This window comes from Vulpes lagopus, chromosome 3 (genome assembly GCF_018345385.1).
Source record: "Vulpes lagopus strain Blue_001 chromosome 3, ASM1834538v1, whole genome shotgun sequence".
NCBI lineage: Eukaryota > Metazoa > Chordata > Mammalia > Carnivora > Canidae > Vulpes > Vulpes lagopus.
In genome coordinates, this window is record NC_054826.1 from 104,817,204 (window position 1) to 104,841,329 (window position 24,126).

The window sequence follows — 24,126 nt, forward strand, 5'->3', positions numbered from 1 at the left end:
CTCCAGAACACTATAGCTTTGTAGCTTGCTGCTAGCTACTCCCCAACCGTTCAGGCCGATTTCCGTGGAAGAGCCAGATATCTGTGAGGACACACCACCATCCTGGGCCGTGTGAGTTGGATCTGAATCCTGGGTTTCTGAACGCATCATGCTCAGATGTCACTTTGTGAAAACCACATGGAGTTGCCCTGCCCTGGATTGCTAGTGAGGGTTCCTGAGGGCTAGGAGTTATGGGCCCCTGGGCCCCAGGGCTGTGCCTTTGTGGCTGCATTGGCTTCAGTCACAAGGCTGGTGCCCTAATTGTGCACCGCACTTTGCAGTGAAAAGGGAGACTCCGGCCCAGTTTTCTGCTGAGATCACGGAGATGCCTCTCCCTGGATTACAGAAACATCACAATGGCCCTTTGCTTCACACAGTCTGGAGACTTGGCAAGACTTCCTGATCATTCTGGAGTGGCAGTCGATAAGAAAAGCTGCATTCCACACTGAGGGGACTCTGGACTGCTGGTTGGGAACTCAAGAGTAGCCTGCTACCCAGAGTCTGTTTGCATGTGGTCATTCTCTTGTGGGCTAGGGACAATGATGTGAAGGGTTTCCACTGCCCTAACCTCCCTTAACAGGCAGGGTCGTCTTCCTGTTGAAGGTTGTTATGTGCTGACACTACCTTTGATCCTGGGTGATGCGTTGATCAGGGACAAGGAATATTCCTGTGAGTCTGGTTTAGAGAAAGGTTTCATATCTTGACTTCTATGTGGTCCTATTGATGTAAGTTCATATTTTTCAAGGCTCCAGTAGATTGTAGTAGATGTTGCTAAGGCACTGTGGAGGGCTTGGTAAGAGACCAAGTCCCACCCTAGAAAAGCCTGTAGGTAGATGGGAAGCATGTGGCTGACGTCTGGCTGTTGGTTCAGGGCTGGGCCACTGGTTTCTGTGTTGTCATCACAGACGTACATGCCTACAAAGTCAGAGAACAGCTTGGCATCTCATTGGACTCATCCAATCAAACTTTTCTGCTCCAATTTTAGCTAGGAACTCACAATCCAGCTTCCACAGAACAGTTAATAAAAACACTCTGTTTCTTAGGAAAAGCTATTTATTCTTTGTAGTTACATATTTTTCATTTATATAATCTTATCTGTCTATATTTTGTACTCTGCAAGTACACACAGATACATGTAATGTTAATCCTAAAAATAGAACAGCCAGTTACTTTACCAGAAAAGTAGTTCATTCTTTATTCCAGAATGGCAAAGAATTAAAATTACCATGGGCATACCAGGGTGACCCACAAGCTGGTCTTAGACTAGAGGAAAGGGGGGAGTAGGGTGCTGCTTGGGACAGGAGCCCACTGGAGGGGGCCAGGGTAGGGGCTCCTCATTGCCTGGGCTATTGCTGTGCGAGGAGAAACCTTCCTTCATTGTGCTCTGAGGGGTGGGACATGGGAGCACAGGGGCCCCCGAGAGCATTAGAACTTAGAGCTTGGTGCTTAAGATGGATGTGGTGTCTGGGCTTTGCTTCAGAATCATCCGAGGCTAGGGCAGGAGAGGAGAGATGGGCCATACAGCTGAACACTCGATTCAATATACTTTTGTGTATGTTTGCAAACCCCTGTAAAATTTCCAAAAGAGGGAGCCAAAGAAAGAGACTGCGCACTGCTACTTGTGGTGTGGAGGGCAAGTCAGAGGCAGCCGGGGTGCAGCTCGGCAGCCTAATAGGTCCCCACTGGGCAAGGGCACACAGCCCAGCCTGGCCCCAGGTGGGGCTTCGTGGGCATGCAGACTGAGGGCTTTGAGCCCCCGTGGGAGTTAGCACCAACAGCTGGAATCTTGGTGCTGGCAGTTTGCTTTTCCTCCTCCAAAGCCTTTCATCGGCATTAAAAATAGAGTGCATGGAAGCACTTCCTGCACAGAGTGGGAGTGGGCGCACTGGTGGAACCGGTGCCCAAGTGGGCTTCCGACAGCCTGCTTCTCTGGGACTGTGGCCACCTGCCCATTGGGCTGCACCTGCTGTCTTTCCCCAAGAAGCTTGGGAGTGGTGAATCCAGAAGGAGTGCCTCCACAACCGCAAAAGACTGCAGCCCCCAGATCTGGCCAAGCGATGGGCCAGTACCCTGCTGGGCACCGCTTTTACTTGCTTTTCCCAGTGCAGCCTGTCCCAGTGAAAGCAGGAGGGGCCCAGGCTCTGCTGCCCTGAAAAGCGAGGGCTGGGCATTTTGTCAGGCCCAGAGCCAAGTGAGGGCTGAGTGAGGCAGGGTACCCCCAGTGGCCTTACTCCTTCTGGCTTGAGTGTGGGCCTGTCACCAACATGTGCAGCTCATGCAGGAACAGCTCGTCTGAGCCATGCCCAGCCCCCCAGACAGAGGGCACAGAAGTTGCTTTTTCGGTTCTGTTTCTGTTCTGGAGTGCTCTCTCTTTTTTTTAGCTTTTTATTTTTAAATAAGTATAGATTCTCAGGAAGTTGTAAAAATAGCAGAGAGCACTCCCTTGTACCTTTCCCCCACTTTTCCCTGATAGTTACATTCTACATAATTCTAGAACAGTGTCAAAACCAGAAAACTGTTGTGGGCACCTTGTTACAGTGCATGTGTGTGCTCCCATGACCACCAAAATCAAGACACAGGAAGGCTCATCTACACTTGTGCTGGATCTCACAGTCACACCATCCCCTGCCCCTTCCTAGCAGCCACCCATCTGTGCTGTAATTATGTCCTTTTGAGGAAGTTATAAATGGAGCCATCCAGTATGTGTCCTTTGGGGATTGGCTTTTTCCACTCATCCTAACATCCTGAGAGATCCAAGTTGTTGTTGTGTGTCATTAAACCACTCCTTTTAATTTTTTTTTATTTTTATTTATTTTTTTACACCACTCCTTTTTATTTCCGAGTAGCAGTAGTAGTATGGAGGGGCCAGTTTGTGTTCAGCCACTCACCGCTCGGAGGCCATTTTTGCTGCGTCCACCTTGGAGCAATTACAGATAAAGCTGCTGCACAGTTGTGACTGGTTTTCATGTGGACATAAGCTTTCATTTCTCAATTGCTAGGTCACAGGGTATATGCATGTTCAGTTTTTGAAGAGTCAACCAGTTTTCCAGGGAGGCTGAAGCATGTTTGCATTCCCAGCGCCCGTGTTCTCTGTGGCCTTGCCAGCTCTGGGTGTGGTCCCCGCTGGTTTCAGCTGTCCTGACCGGTGTGGAGTGGGCCCTCCTCGTGCTCTTCCATCTGCTCTACCCCGATGCCTACCATAGCCAGCACCTCTCTGTGTGCTTATTTGCCACCCTATACCTTCTTTGGTGAAATGTCTGTCTCTGTCCCATTTTCTAACTTGGTTGTTTGTTTTCTCACTGTTGAGTTGCAAGAGTTCTCCGTGTGTTCTAGATATGAGACTTTGGTTACCTGTGGGTCTGTAAGTACTTTGTCCCGGCCTCTGGCTCAGCCTTGTGTCCTCTCAGCAAGGTCTTTCATAGAGCAGAGAAGTTTCTCACTTTTAGTGGAGTCAATTTAATGATTTTTTTTTTTAATGGATCTGTGTTTGGTGTCACGTTTAAGAAATCCTGCACTAATTCCTATGTCTAAAAGACTTTGTCTTACGTTTTCCTCTAAAAGTTTCATATTTAATGGAAGTCTATGATCCATCTGAGTTAATTTTTATATATTAATATTTGTGAGGGTTAGATCAGGTTTTTAGTTTAGTTTTGTTTTTTATTTTTATTTTTTTTTAAAGATTTATTTATTTATTTATTCATGATAGACAGAGAGAGAGAGAGAGGCAGAGACACAGGAGGAGGGAGAAGCAGGCTCCATGCCAGGAGCCCGACGCGGGACTCGATCCCGGGACTCCAGGATCGTGCCCGGGCCAAAGGCAGGCGCCAAACCGCTGAGCCACCCAGGGATCCCCTAGTTTTGTTTTTTAAAGTAATCTCTACACCCAACGTGGGGCTCAAACTCATAACTTGGAGATCGAGTCACATGCTCCTCTGAGTAAGCCAGCTAAGCACCCCTGTTTTTCTTTCTTGTTTTGTTTTGTTGTTGTTGTTGTTGTTTTGATAGACTATTAGAAAAACAGTTTTAGGTTCACAGCAAAGTTGCGCAAAAGGTAGAAAGATTTCCCATAGTCCCCTGCCCCCACACACTCACAGCCTCCCCTCCTTATCTGTGTCACCCCACATGGTACATGTGTCACAATCGATGAACCTGCACTGACTCGTCATCATCACCCAGAATCCACAGTTCACCTTTAGGGTGCACTCTGTGTGGCTGTACATTCTGGGGGTTTAGACAAACGTGTGAGGACAGGTATCCACCATTATAGTATCATACAGAGTAGTTTCACTGCCAGCAAAAGCCTCTGTGGTCTCTCTATTCATTCAAAGTGGCTGTGCCATTGCACATGGCCACCAGCAACCTGCTGCTTCACATCCTTGCCAGCATCTGGTGGTAACAGGGTTGTGGATTTTGACCGTTCTAACAGGTGTGTGTGAAACATGATGTTGAGAATTTTTCGTATGTTTATTTGCCATCTATATATCCTCTTTGGTTCAAGGTTCATTTTTTTTTGTCTATGGACGTCCAATTGCTCTGGTACTATTTGTTGAAAAGACTCTTTTCTTCTAATGAATTACTTTGACACCTTTGTCAAAAATCAAAGTGCTAATGAGACAATTTTGCGGTTCTGTATTCCTTTTTGTTCCTAGGTGTGTGTCCCTCTATCAATACCACACTGTCTGAATTACCATAGCTATACAGTAATTCTTAAAATCAAATCAAGTGATTCTTCCTACTTTATTTTCCTTTTTCAAAATTATTATAAAAGTCTTGCTCGGTTTTGCATTAAAGCAGCCTCTCCTCCTGTGAAGAGCTGACTTGACCATGCTGCATCCTTAGTCTGTGAACACAGAACATCTCCTGTTTACTTAGATCTTTTATTTCTTTCCTTTGATTTCGTTTTCAGTTTTCAGCAAACAGATCCTATATGTGTTTTATTGGATTTTACAACTAAGTGTTTTGAGGGGTTTTTTGGAGCAATTATAAGTGGTATTGTATCTTAAATTTAAGTTTCTGCACATTTATTGCTAATCATTAGAAATAAAATTGACTTTTGCATGCTGATCTTGTGTCCTGCAATCTTGCGGAGTTCATGATTCTTGGAGTTATTTTGTAGTTTCCTTGGGATTTTATGTATCAACCACCACGCCATCTACAAATCCAGACTGCTGTAATTCATCTCTTCTAATCTGAATGCTTCTGATGTCCTGTTTCCGCCTCGTGCTGGCAAGAACTCCCAGCGTTAGTGTGGACGCATGGTAGCCAGATGACATCCGTGCCTTGCTCCTGGTCTTACAAGGCAGGTGAGGGTGTGGATGTTACTAGTCAAGGTGAGGAAGCTTCCTGTATTGAGCAGTTTTCTCAGGATGTATATCATGAATGGGATTTGAATTTCATCAAATGATTTTTCTGCCTCCATTGAAATGATGTGTGAAATTTCTTCTTTAGCCTCTTGAGAGGGTGAATTATAGAGATTGATTCTTGAATATTGAATTGGCATTGCATCCCTGGAATAAATTCCACTGAGTTGCAATCTACAATTCTTTTTATATATTGCTACTTAGGATCTTTGCCCTTATATTTTATGGGGGACTTTGGTCTGTAGTTTTCTGTTTTGTACTGTTGTCTGGATTTGGGGTCAGGGTAGTACTGGCTTCATGGATGCTCTGGGAAGTGATCCCTTCTTGCCTGTGGTTCTCCAAGAGAGTGCATGGAGCTGCTGTGCATTCTTCTTTCATCGGTGGATAGAATTCCAGTGAAACACCTCATGGGTCTGGACACAAGCTCTGCAGCAAGAGACATCAGGGCCTCCACTTCCCGAGGCTGTAGTGACAGAAACCCTGTCCTGCCCTGCCAGGGAAGGGAGGGACCAGGCTGACCCAGAGACAGCTGGCCCAAGGGCTTTGAACTGTACCTGGCTTCACTTCCTCTTACTTATAGCCGACAGCGGACCCTGCTCACCTGGAGCTTTACCCCTCTCTCCCTCTGCCACACAGTCTCTGTCCAAGAGGGGCCCATCCCTGGGGTTCAGTGGGAGGGAAGTGCTGTGTACAGGAGCTCTGTAGGCTGTCTGTATCTAGGGAAGCAGGGGGTGGAGGGATTCCAAACCCTCTGCAGCATCTCCTGTGGATTTCAGTGATGATTAGTTCTCCGGGAAGCGGCATGCTGGTCCACCAAATGTTCTAGTTAGTAATGTCCATGTGAGACATACCATTCTCTCCTTAATGACTCGGAATGATCAACATAATCTTGGGGTGCCTGTCACCCTGGTTTTGTTTTTTTAAGATTTTATTTATTTATTCATGAGAGATACATAGAGAGAGGGAGGCAGAGACACAGGCAGAGGGAGAAGCAGGCTCCAGGCAGGGAGCCCGACGTGGGACTTGATCAGGGGACTCCAGGATTACGCCCTGGACCAAAGGCAGGCACTAAACTGCTGAGCCACCCAGGGATCACCCTGATTTTGTTTGTTTGTTTGTTTGTTTGTTTTTGATCACCCTGATTTTGAAGGCTAATTTGTATTGCCTCTGGGGGGATGGTTTGTTGAGAATTTCATGCTTCTAGAACCCCAGCCACCCAGTTTCTCCTCTGCCTCATGGGGGTCTCCATGCCCCTCCCTAGGACTTGTGTGCCCACCATATCCCTTTTCTCTCACATATCCAAAGGCTCTGCGCTCACCTTGGGTTTCAGGTGCTATCTTCCCAGCTCTGTATCTCTTCACCTTTACCCTTCCTCAAACATTTAAATCACAGAATGTAAAATCAGCTTGCTCTCCAATTATTCTTCGCCACACTATTACAGTCTTCTGTAATCTCGCTGTGGGCAGGTGTCTCAGTTCCCCCAGGCTGCAATAACAGAATCCCACAGCCTGCGTGGGATAAACACATTTATTTACCACAGTTCTAGAGGCTGGACAGGTTGTGGCGAAGCCTCCTCCTGGTTCCTGGAGGGTCACCTTCTGGCTGTGTCCTCACATGGTGGAAGGGTCGAGGGAGCTCTCTGGGTCTCTGCCCTCACAACCCATGCATCTCCCCAAAGCCCCACCTCCATATACTATCATACTAGGAATTAAGTTTGAACATATGAACTTGGGGAAAACAAATATTCGGTCTGTGGCTGCAGGCATTTTTGTCTGTTTTATACCCCATAGTATCGTTAGTACTCAGAGAGGAGCATTTAGTGTGAAAACCTTGGTTAACAAATATTTGCGAAATAAGTACTGGTCCTTGTTGATACCCACTCTTCCTAACCAGGAGCTGCTGAGCTAAGTTGCCTGGAGGAGGTGGGGTTCTAGGGTCCCTTGGGGTGGACATAGCTGCTGCTGCTAGGCTTACACAGCAGGCAGAGCTCTTGGTCATTCTACTTGCTGAACCTTGTCCACAAAGGCTCTCAGGCTGTCCTCTGTACCACTTCTCTTGGGGCCCCCACAGAACCCCACAGGTGCAGTGAGTGGCCCTATGTCCATTGTTCCCTGATGAGGCCCAGGGTCAGACAGCCCCCGTGGGAAGCATGGCCTGGCAGTGCCTGCTGTGGGATAGAGTTCCACCTGCCTCTGTGTGTGCCCTGGGGTGGCGGAGCACATCATGCAGGGCCTGGGAGGAGCACTAGATTGGGAGAAGGCAGCCCTGGCACATTTTAGGCCCTCCCTGAGCCCTAGGCCCTTCACCTGTGAATTGTGGGTACAGGGTGGCTGAGAGCCGGAGATGGGTGGAAGGCGTGAAAGCGCACTCTGAGCCATGCATCCCATCCCCACATGTGGTATGCCCTGCCAGTACCTCCGTGTTGCCAGGCCCGCTCCCTCCCTTTCCCGCTTCTGTCTCCTGGGGCTGCTGCTGAGTCACCGGAACCAGAGGGTGGTGTGAAGAAAGCAATCAATCGGAGGGCTCCTAAGGCTGAGTAGTGATGCTGGAATGCACTAGAAAATCAGCACGGAGATCCTCTAGGACTCATTTCCTGGAATGGAGTCCTTTCCAGGAAACTGGCAATCTTGGAAACTTTTAAAAAAAATATTTCCTAGTTTCAGTTTCCTTATCTGTAAAGTGGGGGTGCCAATGCCTGCCTCCCAGGGATTCAGCAAGACAGCACAGGTAAAAATACCAGGCTCAGAAGCCATGGGAGCGGGCAGGCAAGTCCCTATCCTGCCCTCTGCCTTCCTTCTGTCCATCCAGCTCTGCTACTGGCCTCTGCAGTCCCTGCGAGCCTGCCCCTGTTGTCCCTGTGCAGCCAGCCTCCATCCATGTGGATCAGCTGGGTAGCAATGAAATCACCAAGAGGAAAAGCACAGAGTCCGTCTTGGCTCTGGGACCTTGGAGATGGTTATCAGGCTGGGAAGCTGGGACACCCACACCCAAAGCGGGAAACCCACACCCACCAGGCAGCACACAGTGGGCAAATGAAGAAATGGCTTTCTAGAGTTGCCTCTAGAGTAGAGAGCATCTTAGGATGCCTGGCTCTGACCTTTGCCAGAGAGGTGGTTGAGACCCTGCTCTCCCGTACCCAAGCAGCCCTGCCACCAGAGCTTCCTACAGGGCCTTGGGGGAATTCAGAAGGCTCCTGGCTGCCTGTGTGTGATTTTTTTCTTGCACCTTGAGATTCATCTGCAGTCTTAAAGGAGGGAAACATGCTCAAGAAGAGATTTAGAAAAAGAAAAAAAAAGAGATTTAGGTGTTCACCTGGCGAGGAAAAAGCTTTGGGATTCATTTATTCAGTGAGCTTTCGTTGACCACTTGCGTTTTGCTGGCCTATGTGAGTACAGAGTGAGCAAACACAGTCCTACGGTTGCAGGCCTCACAGTTTGAAGGGACTGGTTGTTACTCGGAGGACTCCAGTGGGTTGCCCTGTCACCACTCTGAGAAGTGCTGCGGGGCCATGGTGTTGTCAGGGTGCTCAAGAGGTGAAGCAGAGGTTTCTCTGAAACTGAGGACTAGTCATGAGGCTCCAGGCAAAGGGAAGAGTCTGTGCAAAGGCCCTGGGGAGGAGACAGCTGGCCAGGTTCAAGGAACCCAAGGGTGCTGCAAGTGGTGGAGATGTGGGAATGGGGCCGGCAGGCGGGACCAGAGCTTGCCGGTGACACGTGGGTCCATGTTGCGGGTGGAAAATGGGAAGCAACTGGGGGCGCAGCAGCAGTGGGTTTTTTTTTTTTTTTTCCTGCCTCTTCTGTTGGGAGCAGCTCAGGAGCAGGGCCTGGAGCTAGGCCGACCTGTGAAAGTGAGCTCTGGGGCACACAGACCTGCCCTGAGTCGCCATTCCTCTTCTGAACAACCTCCTTGAATAAGGAACCCCGCGCGGGGGCTGCGCCACTTCTCCTTTGCTGAGCAGAGCTGGCCTGGGGTCGCGGTCCGCGCGCACCGCCGGCAGCCCCGCCCACCGCTGGGCCACGCCCACACGCTGACGCCTCCCACGCCGAGCGCCCGCGCGCTTGCGTCACCGCATGGCCGGCTGGATCCGGTTCTAGCCGAGCCGGGCCGGCCTGACATGCGCAGTGCGCGGGCGCTGCGGCCGGGCGGGCCCCGGGCACACTGATGGCCCGGGACGCGGAGGTCAGTTCGCGGAGCCCGGGAGAGGGGCCCAGTGGGTGTGGGGGGGTCGGCCCCGCAGGAGCGCGCGGCGGGCGGGGCGTGTCCGGGGTGGGGGGGCTTGCCGCGGAGGGCCCGGCTGGGGGAGGCCCCAGGCTCCAGTAAGACGGCTTGCGGTGAGGGCGGATGCCCTTCCCCCATGGGGTCGGGCGCGGGTGGGCCCGGGCGGCTGCTGGGGTCACGTCGTCCTGGGAGCCCCGCCCAGCAACCCGGCCCTCCTTACTTACCCTACTTCCCGGGTCCCCGTTTACAAAGGATGGGGGGCCCCGGAGCGCCCTGCTCCCCAGCCTCCGCGTCCTGCACGATGAAGATGGAGCTCCGAGCTGTCCTGCGCGGGGGGAGGCGGGAGGAGGGCTCTGAGCTGTGTCCTGCACGGGGGCAGGCCGAGGGCGGCGGCGGGGGGGCGGTGTGTGTGTGTGACGCTCCGAGCTGTGTGCTACACGGGGGGAGGTGGGGGGGTGCACCGAGGTGGAGCGGGGTAGTCCTAGGGGACACCAGGCTGTGTCCTACACCAAAGAGGAGGGGCACTCGAGCTGCGTTATGCACCAGAGGAGGGAGCTCCAAGCCGTGTCCTGCACCAGGGTGGAGGAGGGTAGTCATGGGGGGCTCCTAGCTCCGCCCTGCACCAGGGGGGCCTGCAGGCTGTGTCCTGCACCGGGGAGTGGACATGAGGGAGGCTCTGAGTTGTACCCCACCTGGGGAAGGCTTCTGGTGCCCACTGACCTCTAGTTGCTGATTCAGAGACCTGGGTTCTAGTCTCAGCCCCAGGCCATGTGACCCGACGGGAGTCCCCTGGCTCTCCACCCTGTTTTCTCTGTAAAACTGGGGAGTGGTCTAAGCCCTGTCCTTGCTCTGCACCTGGGACTGACCTGTCCTTATCCTCTCCTTTCCTGGGATGGGTGTCATACTTTGCTTGGGACAGCTCTTCAAGGCTTTGTAGCCCAAGGTAGCTTAATCTTTGCAAGGCCCAGCCACACTTAGCACATCATGGTTTGAGGGAGGAAAACGTACAAGGGTGTTACTCTTTGCTTGTGAAATTATTTGGCCGTAGCTCATTATCTGGGAATGATTTTTCACTGTACTTCAGGAATTCTTGCAAAGTGACAAAAACCTAACCCATGATTTCCAGATGTGATGAAATTAGCTTGAAAATTATATTTAACAGCTGATGGGGTGGACTTAACAATGTACTGTAGACATTTAGTGAAGCACTTGTTTTAATTTTGCTGTTTCATCTTGGAGCCAGTAACCTGTTTTGGTTTTCTTCCCATAGCTCAGACATTTTGTGGGTCCTGAACAACCCATAGGGCCCAAAAGGCAATGGGGCCCCTGAGATGAGGACGTACATCGAGTTGCCCTGTTCACTTTGTACCCAAAGGCTCGGCCATCTCCTCTTCCTCAGAGCACAACAGCTGCTGAGGAGGAATGCAGTCCAAGGACTGCTAGGCTGAAGCAGCCTGAAAACATTGGAGAGTCTAGTGCAGAACTGCAGGTTCTTGTCCTTGACGGAAGCAGTGTCGGGGCCTCTTCCAGCAGTTGCCCTGGGAGAGCTTGTGCTCTGTGCCTGCTCCCAGATCCCTGGACCCCCTTTCCACTAAGGTGGAAGGTGGGTGCTTTCGTATTTTTGTAGAATGCTTTCCAGAGTAGAAGCGAGTGTCTGTTCAGAAATTGTTGAGTTGTTTTTTGAGTATTAAATGTTATTTCTAGACTCATTTATAAGTTGTATACTTAACATTCTGCCTGGCTCTGCCCATTCTGGCCATCCGCCTGCCAGAATGGCATTTCCAGATTAAACACAAAGTGCAGCCTTCAATTCCTGGCCAGTCCCACGTTTCCGGAAATGAAATGAAAGCAGATTCAGAGTTTACTAGGAAGGAGATGGGCGTGGCCTCGGGGCCTGCTGTGAACACCCCTTGGGCCAGGGCTGTGCATGTGACCTTTGCCTTCCAGTCTAGCCCTAGCACCCAGAAGTCATAACTGACATTCCACATTAGGCTGTTGACCATGCAGAACGCAGCTGGGCTCCATGCCTGTGCTGGCCCACGAGTAATGAGAGAAAGATGACTTGAGTCTAGATTATTACCTAAAATCAAGTGAGGGTCCATTGAGCCTAGGACTACTCATGAATGACAAAGCTCATACAGAGGGGAGTCCACCCAAGGCAGCAAAAGCTGGCAGGCGGGGTAGTAAGGAACAGGGTGGTCCCTTGGGGCCTGGAGCTCCAGGAAGACCCAGCCTCAGCCAGGCAGTTAGCCTTTCTTCTAGGGGGGCAGTGTTTACACCTTCTCTGTGGCCGAGAAGTGCTGGGGGGGGGGGGGTCCTCCTGGCCCAGCATCGGGTCCTATGCCTGCCTGGTGAGAGGCTTAGCAAGGAGGGGCCCTCACAACCTCCTTGAGACTCTGCTCTCAGAAGATCCTAAGACCATTGTGCTGGAGCAGGCCAACCCCCTCTGCCATAAACGCCCAGTAAGAAGAAACACCGACCCCTCAGCTGGTTAGGGAGGCAGAGGAGTCTCCAGAAATGGAGGGCCCGCTTTACATATTGTGGTCTGTGGAATGGACGTTCTTCTGATGAAAAAGGCATCTTCCCTGTCCTCATGCTCTTCTTTGCCATGTGTTGTGTGGTCTTACTTAACGATCTCGGGGCCCTGAAGTCTGTCCCCCAGCCTCTCTCAGCCTGTGAGTGTGCATCCTGTGAATTGTACCTCTTCTCCCCTGACCTTCCACCTCTGCTGCCAGGGTTGGCATTCTCCTGCTAACCATCAGCATTCCCTTCTCCCATAACCTGTATCAGCTCAGCCCATTTGCATGTTGTCCCTCTGGGTCCACCTAGAGCTCCTGAGAACAGAGTTGCTCTTCGCTTATATCCCCTGAGGCTCCTGGCAGGTGCTTTGCCCTGGATGGCTGCCTCAGATGGTGCTCGGTAGAAGTAGTGCTGAGATGGCCCACATCCCACACTGAACTGAAACTGGTGGCGGGCCCTGCACTTGACAGAGGCAGGATCATTCCACTACACCTGCTGGGAGGTGGGCTTGTTGGAGTTTCTGCCAGTCAGGACTCCCTGCAACAAAGAAGGGGTTGGCTGCTATTTGGTAAAAGAGGGAAGGTGTCACCGATATCTGTCAGGTAGCTCTCCCTATCCATCAGGCCCTTTGGGTACCACCTGCACACTTCCCTCCCTCTTATGGAGGGAGGAACATGGAGATTTGTCCACTTCCCCCAAAACCCTGGCCCCTGCTCCTCCTGTCCATCTGTGTGTCTGACATCACTAGAGAGTAGACCCTCCAAGGACAGGGCTGGACATGCTGACTTTGGATGGGTGGACAGACAGACCAGCTGTGAAATGGTAAATTTGACCTAAATAAAAGGAGTGACTTGCAGTATCAGAGAACTTTGTTTCCAGAAACCTAACCTTTATAAAGGTCTCAGGGCTGGAGGTTCCCTCTGCAGGCAGGGGAGCAACTGAGACCATGGAGCCCTTTGTGCAGACACCTGTGGTACCAAACTGCAGGGCTGGGCAGGGGAGCTCACCTTGCTGGCTCAGGACCACCGTCTCCAAAGGAATCCATAAGCTGGCCCTAGCATAGCCTGGGAAAGGCTATAGCATTCTGACACCCATCTCAGGCTGAAGTTCTATGGGACCATAAAAAAGGTTTTGTGGGGCTGCTCCTCTCTCACTTGGTTCTCATACCCAGATGTATACACCTGTATGTCTTTGGGCTTTTCAGTATGTACTGGTCTCTAACAAACTTCACCCTCACACCACAAATCCCATTTTTGTCCTGGGGTTAAAAGAATCAGCAATAAAAGCCGAGCTGCCAACACTCATGACCCATGCTGACCTCCTAGCTCTGAGGTGTGTGGTACATATGGCCTACCCAGCACAAAGTGTGGCCCTGTCGCCTTCCCCTCAGAAGCTGAGCCTGGGAGGCAGGTCCCACTGACAGCCCAGGCCATGGGATTTGAAGAAGGTTGGTGTGGGAGACCCTCCCCAGAGCATGGCCAGTCCTCTGAGGGCCACCATCCCTACCTGCTTCCTACTGGGACCGTCCAGGAACAAGACTTCACCCATCAAATTCCTTATCTCTGAAAACCGAGGAGGTGAGCTCAATTGGGATCCTGGAGTCTGATCTTTGATGTGTGTGCCTGCATGTGTGTCTGGGAAAAGATTCTAGCAGCTTCCATCCTATTCTCTGAGGCCAGGTGGATTTTGATCAGGAGAAGTGGGTGGGGAAGGAGCCTGGCTGTTCCAGTGCATGTGATGACAGATGCAAAGCCTGTAAATTTTTGCAGGCTTGGGGTGACGGGTAGAAAGAGACCTCTCACCTGTGCTCTGCAGCACTGCACTATGACAGGGCTGTCAGGCCTGCCGTGGGTGTTAGCAAAGCGTGGATGGTCTAGATTCTGGTCACAGTGTCTATTTGCCCCCGTGTGTCCTGTGTTTGGTTTCTTGGATTTGAAAGCCGCCTCAGAGGGGTCCACAGGCTCTATCGCTTGCCTAGGCATCTGGATCCAGGAGCTGTGCTCTGCGAGGAGCCTCCACCGGCCACAACAGCAGCTCTGGCAGCCGCCCTCCCTGTCCTCCAGGAGCTCACTTATATCTGGCCGTGAGCTCCTCGAGGCCAGAGCCCGCGTCTGCCTCCACTCAGCACCAATCCAAGATCCCCAGAGGCCGTGGCACCCCCCACTACACACACACAGCCACACGACTCCCATTTTTCATAGCAGCTTCTGTAGTGTACCAAAGCAGCAGCTTCCTAAATCATCAATGCACATTTTCTGAAGTTCCTGTTTTAATCCGGATACTGGGAACAGGGGCGCCTGGGTGGCTGTCAGTTAATCTGCCTTTAGCTCAGGTCATGATCCTGGGGTCCTGGGATCGAGTCCAACATCAGGCTACCTGCTCAGTGGAGAGCCTGCTTCTCCCTCTGCCTAACCCACCCCCCCACCCCCACTTGTGCACATGCTTGCTTTCTCTCTCTCAAGTGAGTAAAATTTAAAAGCAAGACACCATGTCGTATTTATGGTGTGACTTTGCTTTTATAAGAAAAATGCAGCTTTGGGGCACCTGAGTGGCTCCATCAGTTAAGTATCTGCCTTTGACTCAGGACATGGTCCCAGGGTTCTGGGATCAAGCCCCACATTGGGCTCCCTACTCAGCAGAGACCCTGCTTCTGCTTCTCCCCCTGCCTCTATTGTTCCCCCTACCTGTGGTTTGTTCATGCCCTAGCTCGCTCGCTCTCTCTCTCTCAAATAAAATCTTAAAAAAGAAAAAAAAAAAAGATACTGCAAACAAAATGAAACCGGAAAATTGTCCCATTTGCACAGAAGCAAAGAAGTGACTATTCACATGTTAACTCAGGCAGGTGTCTTGGGGTGGTGAGAGGGAGTTTGGGGAGATCAGCCTGAGAAGGAAGGGGCAGTGCACCCCTGCACATTTTACTGAACTGGAGTCTACTAGGTGTTGTTCTGGGTTTCTGGTCATGGCCTTGACTCCAGTTCTGTAGGCAGTGCCACCGAGGAACCCATGTGGGGGGTAGGCAGGAGGTCTGTATTGCCTCTATCAGCTGCATGTGTGTCTACTTATTTCAAAATAAAACATTGCATTGAAAAATTCTAGGAAATACTCGTTTGTCCTTGTTTATAGAAAAGGAAACTAGTTTGTTACTATAGATGACCCTTCTAAACTTTTATAACTGCAGTAATGAGTCTGATGGAGTCTTTGAGAACAGATTTCGATGGTGCCACAGACAGAGGCGTGGCCTTCCTGCCTGCCCTCTGGACTCCTGGGGTTCACAACCAAGAAGGAAGAAGGGCTCCAAGGTGGGGAGGCCTGCGAGTTGGAGATCTCTAGAACCCCATCTCCTTAGTCCCTTCTGACCCCCGAACTCGGGTCTGGAACTGTTGGCTTCAGAGCACCAAGACTCAGAAGGGTCAACAAACCCCACTGTGTCTCTGGAGGGCCTCTCATGCCAAAGGTGCTGCTTGGAGTATGTCCTGGGCAGTTTGTGGACAACTGTGGTTAAGGATCCTCTGCCCTGGGCCTATACAGATGGAGCTCGGGCAGGTTCTGTCCCCATCTGTGAATAGGACACAGGAGAGAGGTTGTGCCTCTGTTGTGGCCCAGGCCTTTAGGAGCAGAGAAGGAAGGGGAAGAGGCTCCTCAGCAAGTGCCCCCTCCACCATGGTCTGTCATTTTCAGCCCAGATCCTACCCCCTGCCCTTGGGTGAGGGCATACCTAACAGCACACACCTGCCTCAGGCTTGCACTTGACTGACCATTCTGATTGCATGATGTTCTCATGCACTGATTTTGTTGGGTTGTCAGTTGATGGGTTTTGCCAGGTGACAGGTGGATGAGGGCGCTGCTGTACCTGAGCTGGCGATCCCCCCATCCAGTGGCAGGCAGTGAATAACAGCACTGTTTGATTGCCTGAGGGTACACTGATGAACACCCCAGCCCCAGGCCCTGTGGGAAAGCAGTGCCTCACAGCCACTTGATCTGCACTTTCTATCTAGATGAAGAAAGGATTACTGGACTCCAGCCTGCCTTCTGATGCTTTTTTTTTTTTTTTCCTTCTGTTGCTTCTTAAAACCACTCCCAGGAGTTGAGTTCGGCCACCAAATGAACAGATTGCTGGGGAGCGTAAAGGTCTGGTCCTGTGGGTGAAGGGGGCCCGACCCTGGTCCCCGGGCAAGCAGGGCCCATGGATGCCCCTCAATGTCCTTTCTTTTCAGAGGCAGCCAACAGGTCCATTGGGACCTGGGGTGAGCCAGGGAACCACTCTGGCTTTATGGCAATTTTGGCCTCTTTCCTAAGCCAACCCAGTGGCCATATCTTCAGTCGGGGTCAGGAGAAGGAGCAGACCCCAGGACAGAACCAGGCCTGCCCACTGGTCTCATCATGGCGTCACTTTTTTTAAGGTTGTTTGTTTTTCAGTAATCTCTATACCCAATGTGAGGGTTGAACTCAAGACCCTGAGATCAAGAGTCACACTCTTCCAACTGAGCCAGCCAGGCACCCTGTCACGGTGTCACTTGCCTGGAGGTTCAGTGAGGCAAATCTGACTAGTCAGGGGCTCCAGATGGCACAGCCGTCAACCAGAGCTGGTGTAGATGATTGTGGGGTGGCCAGGCAGGAAGTTCCTACCCAGGGCTGCCCCTGCTTCCCTTCCATCTAAGGGCAGGGGCCTCACCAGGTGGCAGGATGCCCAGCTCCGTAGCTGACTCAGGACCATGATGGGAAGGGGATCTGTGAAGGCAGGACACTGCAGAGAATGATGTAGTCATGATGGGGGCCAGTAACATCCCAGGGAAGAGGAGTGGCTGTGGGGTTGTGCTGTGGTCTGTCTCCACTTTCCCCGGCTGGCCCACCCCAGAGGTGGATGGAGCAGGAGACACAATCCCTGGGTCCAGGCAACTCTGATCTCTCCTCAGTGGAAAGAAACCAAGGCTGAGAGTGGACACTCAAACATCTGGAGGTGAGAACTGGCACACTGCAAGCTGCTCTGCAGGAGCCAGTAGGCACTCCTTCTCGGGAACGGTGGCTCTGTGGTGAGGAAGGAGAGCAGGCACTTCCTGCCCCCCTCCCTGGGTCTTGCCTGCACACCTACCCTGGGGGCATGGGTCAGTGTCAGTCACAGACCCCATCTAGGTAACGCTGCTTCCCCCCAGGGAGGCAGACCCTCTGGGTTCATGCAGAGTGCACCACGCTCCTTCCCCTGCCAAGTACTGTGTTGGCTCACAGTGTCCTGGGGGAGGACTTCCTCCCTCTTACCTCCAGCCAGGCTGAAGGCCTCCTGGTGAGAGGGGGGCTGTCCTGGAGGTTGAGGGGCACCCCTCCTCCACAGGCACAGGGCACAGGTGCTGGCAGCCCCCTGCCTTCCTGACACCACACTGAGGGCCAGCTGGACGGTTGCCTTCACTCAGCCTGCTTTCTGATCCTCGGAGCCTCAGACTCTTCTTCCCTGCCTGCTCGCTCCCCAGTACTTGGTAAGCACCCAGTCCCAGTACCAGTGTCCAGAGCTCGAAGTCATCTGGAGTTTGCAGAGGAAGTGTGTCCTGAGCTGGGGCATGGCTCTGGGTTTACCTCCTGTGCTGGGGTGACAAGTGGAGATGGGACAGGTAGAAGCTTATAGGTCTGAAGGAGGCTAGTCCTGTGGTTTTAGATGCCCTGTAGAAAGCCAACAGCTTGGAAATGTTGAACCTAAGAGGAGCTGGGGCAGAGTCTAAGTCTCTGGGAGGCCCAGCCCTTCTCAGTTCTTGCCTCCCTCTGAGAATGGTCCTGGTGGTTCAGGAGCCAGAACCCAGCCTGCTGGATAGGCATCTCTGCCTTCATGACTCTGCTTCAGTCCCAACACAGACTGGCCTCTGGGATGTGGGGGCTCCTGAGCTCCATGTGCTGCTCCCCATCTGTAAAGACCTGAGCTCTGTCAAACCCCACAGCTCTCTGCAAATGTCAGCTGTTAAAATTAGTGAATGTTGTGGGAGGTGGCTGGGTATGTGCAGTGCCTGTGTAGAGGGAAGCTTGGTGCTGATTTGCAAATGTGGACACTAGGCCTTGCAGCGTGAAAACTGCAGGCCTGGGGAAACCCATCCTGTCTTTTGTCCTTGCCAGCTGCCCTGGGCCAGACTTGGGGGTGGCTGCGGTTGACAGCCTGACCTGGCCATGTGGTGAGCCCTAGAAACATGGCCAGTTCAAACAGAGATGTGTTCTCTGTGTACAAGACTCAAGGATTGCAAAGACAGTGTAAAAGTAAGAACATAAAATTCCATTCCAGCTTTTATATTGCTTCTGCAGGGAGGTGACGACACTGTATTGTGGTGGGTCAGGGCTGCTTTCTGCCTTAGATGGCATCTGCCAAGGCCCAAGCCCTGCCTGGTGGAGCTGCGGGGTGAGCAGAGAGAGGGGTGTGCACACACCTCAGTGTCTGGCCTGGGGGGCCATCGAGGACAGTGCACAGAGAGGAGTTGAGGGTCTTTATCTAAATTTGACTACGTTCTAGATCCACTTTCTCCTGCTGGACTTACTTTTCTTTTTGCCACGTTCTGAAAAATATATAGCTAGCAAATGTAAGGAGGCATCGCTCCACCACGTAGATAGGCAGAGAGAAGGTTCCAGAGCCCAGGGAGAAGTCCTCCCATCCTCCAATGCTAATCGAATTTTGGGTTTCCACACACAATCTTGGGGAAGAAGAAAAGTTTCCTTTGCTTTACAAAACCTTGTAAGCGTTGAGTCTGGCATTTCCTGTTTTCTAAGTGGGAAAACCAGAGGATGGCTGGTGTATCCGGCCCTCCTCTGCAGCTGGAGGCAGGACCAGCACTGACCAGGGGGTAGTGTTCTCCATCACCCTCAGTCTTTGCCACATCATCAGACTTCAGCAGCTCCTGGCCCATCCTGGGCTCTGGCCGCCGCTGTGCCCACGTGGATGGGGCCTCCTTCCCCTCCCTGCTCTCTGTGAAGATGAACAATTGATCTCTGCTCGTGGATGCTCTGGGAAAGACAGGGCCCTTTCTCTGGGATACACAGAGCTGCTGTCGACCCTCATGGAGCCTGAGCCAGTCCAGAGGCTATGGCTGCACACTACGGCCCTGGGGGTCAGGGTGAGCTGTCACCCTTGGAGCCTCCCCTCAGGTCCTGAGGTTCAGAGCAATCCGCATTTCAACCAAGGCAGCTGCCATGCTCAGGAGCAGGTGTAAACAATTGACAAGGCACACAATGGTGCGTGGACAGTGCCCACATCACAGCTCATGTCACCCTGGCGGGCACTGTGTGTCAAACCACAGTAGTGGGCAGGGCAAGATCCCTTCTCTGAGTAAACGGCTGTGATGTGTCTCATGTGACAGAAAGTCCAAACCAGACTGTCTGGCTCAAAAAGGGACACTGGTGCGAGGTCTGCAGGAGAGTCTAGGCAGCATTTTGTCTGGATAGAGCACATCAGCTGACCTCACAGACACTGCCCCTGGACAGCTTCAGTTTCCAGAGAAGCGGCAGTGCACAATGCCCAGGCAGGGGTGGGAGGTTGGCCCCTGCCCCCTGCGCTGGGGCACATGATGCCCGTCAGCATAATCCTCAGCTCTTGGGGTGGCCTCAAGCACGAGCCCTGGTCTGTGCAGCCTGGTTTCTCTGGTCAGTTTGGTCTGGAATCAGTAGTCTTTGTGAACACTGACAGCTGGTCCTCAGCTGTCCCCTATCCCCCCACGTCTCCAGCCCGTGCCATGCTGCCTAGGACATAGGGGTCTGCAGTGCTGTCCGCCCACAAGTCCGCACTGAACCAGCAGAGAGCCTGACCCCACAGGCCTGACAGCACAGTCACAGTGCAGAGGAGCCCCAGGGAAGGAAGTCTGTGGGCTTCGGGCCTTGTAAACTCATACTTTTCCTGCTGTGGTTTCACCAAAATGAATCGACACAAAGGTACAAAACTGATCTCCTACAAGCTTGGCATCCTGTGTGCTGAAAGCCCTTACCAAGAGCAGAGGACAGCCATCACCCGTGCCCACAGCAAGACCACCCACTCGTGGCTCTAGATGCCCCCAAACCCGTTCAAGGAGATACTGCGCCTCCAGTGTTTCCAGATGGCCCCCAAGAACACATGAGTGAGACTCGGAAGCCAGGGGTCTGGACTTAGGTTGGGCCCCCACTGGAGATAGGGGTCTCGGCATCTGTCAGTGGAGCAGTAAGCGTGGCAGGGTGGCAGCCTCAGGTTTTAGGTCTTCAAGGACTTGTAGGGGTGGCTTTGTGGCTTGGCCCTAAGGAGCCTACCCGTCTCCTCCGGGGAGACTGGCTCCCACCCTGTGGGAGCGCCCAGGCCACAGTGCTGCCCCCCTCTACAGGGGAAGCCACGGCCTTCTAGGACACCTTACTCAGGGCTATCCCTGAGGGCCACAGCAGAGTCACAGCACCTCAGGGCACACATGGTGCTGTGGGCAGCCCTTGATCCCATCCCTGCTTGGCTCGGAACCTGCCCCAGTTTGCCACGGGTAACGGTTTCAAACAATGGGTCAATATCACAGGTGTTCCTGAGCCAGTGTAGCCACAGGTTTGTGTATAGCCAGGCAGCCTGCTCTCCCAGCTCCCGGATCCCGGCCCCCTTCACCACCCCGCACTCTGCCTGTGGTTGCTGGCGGTGCAGGTGCTAACCTAGAGCACGCCCAGGTGTCCAACATCTCCTGCCTGGGGGGAGGGTGTCCTGGCAGATGGGATGGTCAAGGGCCCTGTCCCTCGAGTCTACATGGGGTCGTCCCTGCCTTCCCGAGTCTGCCTCCTTTCTTAGACAAAGGCTCTGCTACCTGAGCCTGGAAGGAAGGTCTGCCGGAAGAGAGGGCTGCTCATGACCTGGAATCCCCCAGTGTGGGTGGGAACAGCAATCCCAGCATCGACCCGCTGCTGGCAAAGCCAGCCGTCGAGATGTGTGCAGAATGGCAGCCCTCTGTGTCTTTTGATGGCCCCAAACTCCTGGTCCTAGAACTGAGACTCTGGCATCCAGCCTGAATCTTGGAGTTGAGCATGCCCCAGAGGTGGTGTCACCTTGCTGTCACACCTGCAGGGACCACCCACATGCTGAAGCTTCCGTGCCCACAGTGGCCCAATCTGCTCCTCTTCCAAGGCTTAGGGGGACCAGGGGACCCTCAGAGGCCACTTCCCTGTCTGCTGTGAGACCAGGGCAGCCCTGGACAAGCACAAGGCTGTTTCTGAGGCTGGGGAGACATGGCAGCAAGACTGTCTTCTCAGAGCCTTTCTCGGTATCCCAAAGCTGCCCCCACCCAAAAGGCTGCCTGCTCCCCAGGCCCCGGGACCCCATAGCTGGGCTGCTGTACTGGGTGCAGGGAGTAGGGCTGGCCAGTTCTGAGGGGCAGGGGAAGGGGTGAGACCCCTTCCCGCTATGAGCCAAAGATGTGGGACAGAGACACAGGCTCATGCAGCACACTCTCTCTTCAGCCTTAGACTGGGTCCCCCCAGAAGCAGAGTGACAGACAGATGAGGCGCAGGAAGCTGATTTGGAGATGCAGCTGTGGGGGCAGGAGCACCGGGAGCTGTGGGGTGAGCCTCCGCACACCCCTAACCCTCCCACCCCACAGGCCCACAGGCCTGGCCCCAGTGCCTACCAGAAACGAGCTAAAAGTGTGGGGCCAGGTGTCCCTGTCCCCCAGTGACCAGTGTTGGCCACAGCAGCCCCTCAGGGGTATGTATTCATAGCCGCTGCTCCCCAAAGGAAAGACCAGGGTGAGGGGAGGCTGACCCAGCCCAACAGTTCAAGTGTCCCTCCCTTTGTGAAGTCGGATATTTGAGAGGGAGAGAAAAGTCCCGCTGGACATCTGCCCCATCCCCTGCCGCCACCTTGGCCTGCATCCCTCTGGTCTCTTTGCCAGTGTCTTCTCATTGGGGAATGACAGTGGCTGTTGGCTTCTGTGGGTTCTTGAGTTTGGGCCTGGGGTGTTTGCAGGGGAGCCTGTGCTCTGTGACCAAGTCTGGTGCCTGGAGAGGCCCCTCTCCTGGATCCAAAAAATGCTGAGCCTGTTCTCCTACATCCTGTACTACATCCTGCACTACATCCTACCTATATCCTGCAGCTCTCGTTGGAGGGTTTTTCTGCTGGGTGGAGTCTGTGGTAGCCTTTCCAAATCAAAGTCATATCATTTCTCCCCTGACTCGTGCCAGGACTTACCAAGGTGAAAGAAAATGGTGGCTTATGGGACACCTGGATGTCTCAGTGGTTGAGCACCTACCTTTGGCTCAGGTCATGATCCAGGGATCCTGGAATCGAGTCCTGCATTGGGTTCCCCACAGGGAGCCTGCTTCTCCCTCTGCTGATGTCTCTGCCTCTCTGTCTCTCATGAATAAATAAATAAAATCTTTTAAAAAATGATCATTTATAATGTACTCATCTTTCCTCAAACGGTGTCAACGTTTCTATCAGAAATGCCCCCATATTTCTTTTACTTACCTAGTTTCACTCTTGAGTCTGGGACTTTCGGGTTTGTTTATTTCCAGTATGTTTAATGCATGCAGCCAGTGTTTTCATTGCCCTAGAAGCCGGTAAGGATTTGATTTTTAGTGCTTTTAATGACACGAACACTACGTTACTTACTATTGTACTTGAAAACATTTATGTTGAGATGACCTAGAAGAAATTCCAGGTCCCTCGGTCATACCACCCATCATCCTCTGTGGTGGCAGTGGCAGGTCCATTTGTCCTGCCTGAAGTTTTCCATGTGCATTGAGTTATTTTTGTGCCTTTTGAAACACAGTCCAGGAGACATCTAACAGTAAGAGAATGTGTTGCTGAAAGTTTGACTTCCCGTAATAGGAGATTCTGTATGTGGTCCAATGTGGAATGCCAGAAACCACGGCAGCACTGCTGTGTGGTCATCCCATCTCCGTAGAAATGCGTGTTTGCATGGAGGGTGCACACTGTCAGCTCCACGTGTTTGTGACAAGCAAACAGGCAGCAGACCAGGGTGGTGGCAGATTCCCCCCATGTTGTCCAGTCTGTATTTTGGAAAAGGGTCGTGTTCACAGCTGGTGATCTGCTGCCGCCCTAGACTTCCCCTGGAGAGTGGGCCAGGCCTGCAGGGGGCTGGGGATGCTCCCCCTCCCACCCCATGACGCTCCCAGAAGGGGCCCCAATAGGCTTCGATGATCTGACTGCTGCATTCCTTTTAAGATTTTTCTCTGTTTACATGGGCTGTTCACAACCTTTAAACGAGGTAAGTTTGAGGGGGTATGGGTGATGGTGGCAGGTGTGTCCAAACTGTTGTTTGCTAATTAAAACTGAGTTCTGTGGAGGGTTATCAGAGCAGTGGCCACTGGAAGAAGTTCATTCTCAGCTGGAAGGAAAGTTGTATTAATAAGCCTTGCCTCCAGAGATGGTGGTATCACTAAAAGCTCGCGGGCGGCCCCTGGCAGCTGCTGTGCTTGAGAACCCCCCTGCACAGGCGATGCTGCAGGATGAGGGAAGCAGGGGGCTCCCGGGTAGGTCCCCATGGTCCTCACCCTGACGTGCTGGGAGGTCCCTGGGCCCAGCCAGTGCCTGTCCTGCTGTCTCCCATCCCAGCCCCCACCCCCTGGTCCCATGCAGGCTCCACCATGGCTGACACAGCACTCTGGCCCTGCCAGCCTAATGCCCACAGCCTAATGCACCACTCCAGAATAGCTGACGTCACTCGTGTGATGGTAGCAGCAATGGGGGTGTCACCTGGTCCAGGCCAGAAAGGTCAGGGCACCCAGAGCAAGGAGACCAGGTGAGGCCCACACAGCAGTGGGCACCATGGCCAGCCCAGTTACCCTGAAGCCCTCACTTGGCCTATCCCTGCCACGTGGGCCAGGTCACAGCCCTGCACACCTGCACCCACCTCTTTATCTTCAAGCAATGCCAAGGACCTTTGTGTTTTTCACAAATCATTGCTTGGATTCATGTGCTCACCTCCCGGTGAAGGACCACAGCTGGAGGAGGGGCAATGATCTGTCACCCTGTCCCCCTCCTTGGCAGTATTGGTGGGAGAGTGGCTCTGGT

At 52.8% G+C, this 24,126-nt stretch overlaps 1 protein-coding gene and 1 long non-coding RNA gene across 3 annotated transcripts in view; both read left to right on the top strand.

Moving 5' to 3' along the window:
• The window catches only part of C3H7orf50 (chromosome 3 C7orf50 homolog), a 133,663-nt gene that overhangs the window by 90,980 nt on the left and 18,557 nt on the right, over positions 1 to 24,126 (top strand). The gene's annotated exons all lie outside the window — the stretch shown is intronic.
• On the top strand, positions 9,015 to 17,448 carry LOC121487709. 2 transcript variants are annotated; one of them, XR_005986900.1, is made up of 3 exons: positions 9,015 to 9,578; positions 13,528 to 13,714; positions 14,077 to 17,448. It is a non-coding gene; the product is annotated as an uncharacterized LOC121487709 (long non-coding RNA). The 2 variants fall into 2 exon arrangements; XR_005986901.1 differs by having other exon boundaries at positions 14,116 to 17,448.